Source organism: Lolium perenne, chromosome 5 (genome assembly GCF_019359855.2).
Source record: "Lolium perenne isolate Kyuss_39 chromosome 5, Kyuss_2.0, whole genome shotgun sequence".
NCBI classification, from domain to species: domain Eukaryota; kingdom Viridiplantae; phylum Streptophyta; class Magnoliopsida; order Poales; family Poaceae; genus Lolium; species Lolium perenne.
The window spans coordinates 150950724-150956116 of record NC_067248.2 but is presented as its reverse complement, the minus strand read 5'-3'; positions in this window follow the sequence as shown (position 1 = coordinate 150956116).

Genomic DNA, 5393 nt, shown 5'->3' with positions numbered 1-5393 from the left:
ACCTAATTTTATATCGGGATGCAGGAGATGCCCTAATTACCAGGACGGCACACCGCATCTAACAACAAATTAAAACGGCACAAGAATTCGACCGACGCGAGTCCAACATCCTCGGCCGGTCGGTGACGGATCACATGTCTCAGCCAACGCGTAGTATTTCTGCATCGCACACACATTTCAGGGTGCCATGAACAAACAAGGCGTCTCGGGCTCTCGGCCGATCGACCCCCAGGCAACCAACTTGTCACCCGTCTCCATCCTATACTCCACACGCATCTGAAAGCCCACCCTTAACCAATCGCCCAATTAATCATGCATCTCCAATTCTTCCTTCCTCATAAGGCTAACAGCTTACTGTACTAAGGTGATACACAAGCTTAATTTGCACTTTTGGCAGCTAGCTAGCCAAGGCCAAAGCGCGTCAAATCGATCCACAACCCCGTTAATAGCTACGCACTCTACCCTGTTTTGTCTTTGTCCGTTTGTTCCTCATGCACCGTGGGTACGTACTTGGTTGCGCTGACTGGTCACTTCACTTCGACGTTGCACCGAAGCAATGGGGACGGCAATATCATTTCAACAAATGGGAAACTTAGTACTCCCTCTCTGTCCACTTTATTTATCAACAGAGGTATTATATATGTTGAAAGTAGAATAGAGAGACAAACAAGAGAGACAATAAATGATTCAACTATTATTTTTCATTGATGATTCTGAGTATATATACACTGGGAAGGGACACGAGTAAGAGTCGCGTCTGTTCGAGGGGGTGCGAGGAGGGTCGCGACTGTTGGCGAAGCAACCGTCATAGATAATTACAAGAGGGAGGATTATCCCTTTAATTAACCTATTAATTAATTCCTAACACTCCCCCTAATCCTTTCTTGACCTTGCGATTATCTCTGAAATCATCTTTGGAATCATCTCCTCCACCTGTGGGAAAAATATGAGGAGAGTAGGGTCTATGATATGTTGCTAAAACTCCATTAAACCCAGTGGGAAAATAAGGAGAAAATGGTGCAACATATAATGGTTGATATGTTGTTAAAACTCCTTCAAACCCCGTGGGAAAATAAGGATAAAATGACACAACATATAATTGGTATTGTCTCTTTGTTAACTCAATATGAGAAAAACCTTGTAAAAGGGAAAACCCATAGAGTATAGAGAACAATATGTGCCGTATATATTTTCCTAAAAACCCCGGCGGGGAAAACAAAAAATATGACATATCATCTTGTGTTGCTATTACCTCATTAAAAACCTTGATGAGAACCTATGTAGTAAACTCATAAAGGGAAAAAGAGTGTAATATGGTGCTTTGAACATGATTGATTCAGGAAGATACTCCCCCTGATTCTTGCAAATTTGGAAGCCGTCGCATACCAATTCCATAAAATACTTCTGGAATGTTGAAGTTGGTAGAGACTTCGTGAACAAACCAACAACATTATTGTGTGATTTGACTTGCAAGATGTTTATTCCCCAACTCTTTTGAAGTTCATGGAGTTAAAACAATCTAGAGGCAATATGCTTAGTGATATTGCTCTTGATATATCATGTTTGTATCCATGCAACACAAGCAACATTATCTGTGTAGATAATGATGATGGTTCAAGATAACCAATACCACATGACTCATGTATGTGGTTTATCATTCCGTAAAGCTACACGTGTTAACACGGCTTTGTATTTCAGAATGATTAGTAGGTGTAGTCACCAGAGTCCGTTTCGAAGACATCAACGGAGTGACACTTCTACCATGTAGGTACACATTGTGGGGTATCTACTAGCCAGCATCAGTCTATCCTGATGATATTGGAGTTCAGATTTCTCTGAAATTACAAGAATATGTCAAGTAATGTGTGGTGCCTTGGAGATATCGAATGCTATTCTTGATTCCCAACCAATTGCGTTGGTGGGTCCAATGGCACTGAGATATGGAACTTCAATTTCCAACATCCATTCTACATCATCCCGTGGTTTGAGTGGATCTTTCTCTACGTCTAGAGATCGAATAACCTACATGGGAGATGGATATGACTTGTCCATTTTAAGTTTCTCCAATATTTATAATATAGGCAACTTGGTGTACCATAATACTTGAGTGAAGTAGCTCGACTTGTAGTATCAAGCACTGTTTGGGTTAAACCAAATCCTTCATCTCAAATTCCGTCTTTAGGATGATCACGTGCTTCATCATTGCAAGAAGAATACTTGTGTATGACAAAAACGCATGAGTAATCATCATTGTAGGAGTAATCCTTGTGTATAAGGAACTCACTCCGTTGGTTGTACCAAAATATACCGACAACAATAAGCCATGTTGTGACTTATTAAATTTACACAATACATATTGCATTTGCATTTCGATTCAGATTGAGATTCCATCGGGAACCATACATGTCCAAATCTAGTGATCCACATGGATATGTAGTCACTACATCTATCAACTGCATAGATAGATGATTTTGTACTGCCAATGACATAATATATCGGAAATAGGATTTCACTCGCATCTGGAGATTAGTTCTTGGATCTCTGCGTAAATCCGACCTTGTGCTACAAGCCTTGCTTTCTGATGTCTACGGGTGCTTCTATTCTTGTAGACAGTGTTGGGCCTCCAAGAGCAGAGGTTTGTAGAACAGCAGCAAGTTTTCCCTTAAGTGGATACCCAAGGTTTATCGAACTCAGGGAGGAAGAGGTCAAAGATATCCCTCTCATGCAACCCTGCAACCACAAAGCAAGAAGTCTCTTGTGTCCCCAACACACCTAATAGGTGCACTAGTTCGGCGAAGAGATAGTGAAATACAGGTGGTATGAATATGTATGAGCAGTAGCAACGGTGCCAGAAAATAGCTTGATGGTGTGTAGTTGATGGTGGTAGAATTGCAGCAGTAGTAACGCAGTAAAACAGTAAACAAGCAGCGGTGATAGCAGTATTTAGGAACAAGGCCTAGGGATTACACTTTCACTAGTGGACACTCTCAACATTGATCACATAACAGAATAGATAAATGCATACTCTACACTTTCGTTGGATGATGAACACATTGCGTAGGATTACACGAACCCTCAATGCCGGAGTTAACAAGCTCCACAATAATGCTCATGTTTAAGTAACCTTTAGTGTAAGATAGATCAACGCTACTAAACCAAGTACTAGCATAGCATGCACACTGTCACCTTCATGCATATGTAGGAGGAATAGATCACATCAATATTATCATAGCAATAGTTAACTCCATAATCTACAAGAGATCATGATCATAGCATAAACCAAGTACTAACACGGTGCACACACTGTCACCTTTACACACGTGCAGGAGGAATAGAACTACTTTAATAACACATCACTAGAGTAGCACATAGATAAATTGTGATACAAAACTCATATGAATCTCAATCATGTAAAGCAGCTCATGAGATCATTGTATTGAAGTACATAGGAGAGATTAACCACATAGCTACCGGTACAGCCCCGAGCCTCGATGGAGAACTACTCCCTCCTCATGGGAGCAAGGCGGTGATGAAGATGGCGGTGGAGATGGCAGCGGTGTCGATGGAGAAGCCTTCCGGGCACTTCCCCGCTCCGGCAGGGTGCCTGGAACAGAGATCCCTGTCCCCGCATCTTGGCTTCGCGATGGCGGCGGCTCTGGAAGGTTTTCGTGGGTTTCGTCAATCGGTATAGGGTTTTCTGATCCAGGGGCTTTTTATAGGCGGAGAGGCGGCGCAGAAGGTCGAAGGGGGTCCACACCCTAGGGGGCGCGCCCCTAGGCCGCGCCGGGGTGTGGTGTGGTGGCCCCGCTCCCTTCTCCGGCGGTTCTCGTGTGTTCTGGATGCTTCCGGGTAAAATAGGAACCTGGGCGTTGATTTCGTCCGATTCCGAGAATATTTCGTTACTAGGATTTCTGAAACCAAAAACAGCAGAAAACAGAACCGGCACTTCGGCATCTTGTTAATAGGTTAGTTCCAGAAAATGCACGAATATGACATAAAGTGTGCATAAAACATGTAGATAGCATCAATAATGTGGCATGGAACATAAGAAATTATCGATACGTTGGAGACGTATCAGCATCCCCAAGCTTAGTTATGCTCGTCCCAAGCAGGTAAAACGATAACACAGATAATTTCTGGAGTGACATGCCATCATAAACTTGATCATACTATTTGTAAAGCATATGAGCTGAGATCAAATCATTCAAAGCAAGTATCTATATTGACATAAGAGATGATAATGCAAGAGTTAGACAAGCTAAAAGTTTTCATGAACTATTGCTTTAAAGACATGCAACCGTACAAAGTTCATTAAAGATGTATTAAGTATTCAGCATAGAAGTTCTATCCTTCATTCCAAGCATCAAGTAAATTTTCACAACATAAGAAGGATTCAGTCAAGTAAACATAAACATGAACATCATGAATCAACTGTTTCGAAGTCTACTCAACCGGTGAGCGCAAGCATTTGGTATTAGCACCAGGATGTTATGGCATAAAGAACGTTAATGGGGGTTTGGAAGGCCAAATGGAAGAAAGGCTTGCAAAGCTGTAAATGACCATTAGACAAGAGGAAACCTTATGATCGAAGCTATGCAAGGAGTAGTGATTGCCATGCAACGGATGCACATAGAGCTATATGTGTATGAAAGCTCTCCAATGGAACTAGTGGGGGTGCATCCAACTTGGTTGCTCACGAAGACCTAGAGCACTTTTGAGGAGGCTCATCATTGGAATATACAACCCAAGTTCTATAGTGTAAATTCCCCACATAGTTATACTAGTAAAACATGAAAACTCTCTCATATGAATGTAGGTGCTGAACATGAGCACAAATGATGACTATGAATAATGCTGGTGCTAAAACATGAGCACAAGTGTGGATAAAAGATAGTAATGCTGCCCCCTTTTTCTTTATTCTCTTTTTTTCTTTTTTTCTTTTTTTTTCTTTTTCTTTTTTTTTCTTTCTTTTTGATGGCCTCCACGGCTCTTTCCATTTTTAGGGGCAACATCCTAATATGACAACACACTTTTTGGTACAAATAACTCATAATGAATGAAACATGATGTATGAAACTGTATGCCTCTGCCAGTGTAGCAGGATGTGCAATGATCTAGCGTAACATGGGTAAACCACACATCAGCTGTATATGATCATGCAAAGCAATATATAAATAATAAATGACAACATGGCATGTAATGTAAAAATGGATGTTGCATGGCAATATATCTCGGAACAGCTATGGAAATGCTGTGGTAGGTAGGTATGGTGGTTGTTTTGAGGAGATGTATGGGCTTATGTGTAGGAGAACAAGAGAAAGTTCTCCCACGGGTTTGGATGTACCGGCGAAGTATGCACAATTCTCAATGTGAGCAAAAGGCAATGCACAGTA